Consider the following 1,314-nt stretch of genomic DNA (forward strand, 5'->3'; position numbering starts at 1 on the left):
ATCCATTTTCCTGTTCATGGACAGTTTATTTGGGGCTGTTTTCAATTAGGGGCTACTGTGAGTAAAGCTACTATGAAGATTCTTGCACACGTCTTTTTGTGGACATATATCTTCCTATCTTTTGGGTAAATACCTGGAAGTGGAATTGCTGGGTCACAAGGTAGGCCTGCATTCAGTACACCTGCCTTACTGTGAAATGTCTGTTCATATATTTGTCCTTCTCTTTACTAGGTTGATTGTGTTTTTATTATTGCATTGTGATTCTTTATATATACTTGATACAAGTCCTTTAACAGAATGTTTTGCAAATAGTTCTCCTAGTCTGTGACTTGTTATCCATTTTTTTTTTTTGAACAGGAATTTGGATTTACTGGTGGGTGTGAGTAAGGAGGGTGTGGTGCCGAAGCCCTCAAGAGTGTAGGGCTCACCGTTTGTCCACAAGGCTATGATTAAAGATGTATTTGACCCCACAGTCATCCAGGATGAGCCACTTTTCAGCTGCCACTTCTTCAAGTTCATCTTCATTTAATTTGGTAAGGCCCCACTTCTTAGAAACATGGATCTTCTGGTGACCAGGGAACTTGAACTTGGCCCTGTGTAGGACCTCAATCCCATGCTCCTTGTTCTGCAGCTTGGTGCGATGGGCATGATGACTTGGGAAATACGGATTCTGGTCACTGGGCCCTGAGACGTTCTGAAGGCACCTGAATACCTATCTGGAGCCCAGACTGGGGACAACACGAGGTCAGACATAAATATCCACTGGAAAGGGTGGTCACCAACATCCCTAGGGCAACACATGCAAGTAACAGGCTACAAACACTACCAAGGAGGCTGCTATTTGCAGCCATTGTACATCATCGTTTTCTTAACTGTGTTTTTGATGAGCAGGAGTTATAAATTTTTGTGAAATTAATATTATCATATTTTTCTTCAGTAATGATTACTTTTTGCCTCCTTTCTAAGAAAGGAGGTCATGAAGGTAGTCTATCTGCAGGTCATGAAGATATTCTCCTACATTTTATTCTAGAAGCTTTACAGTAGTTTTATGTTAGATCTATGATTCATCTCAAATCAAATTTTACCTACTGTGTGAGACAGGGGTCAATGTTGATGGTCTTCCATATTGAGAGCCGGTTGTTCCAGCCACACCTGTTGAAAAGACTGCTTTATCCATAAAATTGCTTTAGTTCCTCCTTGAAAATCAAATGACCATTTAAATGTGGGTCTGTTTCTGGGCTCTCTATTCTGTTCCATTGAATTATATGTCTCTCTTCATACCGCCATACTGTCTTGATGCACATGTTTTATAGC

At 40.6% G+C, this 1,314-nt stretch overlaps 1 non-coding gene across 1 annotated transcript; it reads right to left on the reverse strand.

The window, feature by feature from the left end:
- Positions 1-770: 770 nt before the first annotated feature.
- On the reverse strand, positions 771-900 carry LOC116283771 (small nucleolar RNA SNORA70). Its single transcript, XR_004193480.2, has one exon. It is a non-coding gene; the product is annotated as a small nucleolar RNA SNORA70 (small nucleolar RNA).
- Positions 901-1,314: the final 414 nt, after the last annotated feature.

The sequence above is a fragment of the Vicugna pacos genome, chromosome 16 (genome assembly GCF_048564905.1).
Source record: "Vicugna pacos chromosome 16, VicPac4, whole genome shotgun sequence".
In the NCBI taxonomy this organism is placed as follows: domain Eukaryota; kingdom Metazoa; phylum Chordata; class Mammalia; order Artiodactyla; family Camelidae; genus Vicugna; species Vicugna pacos.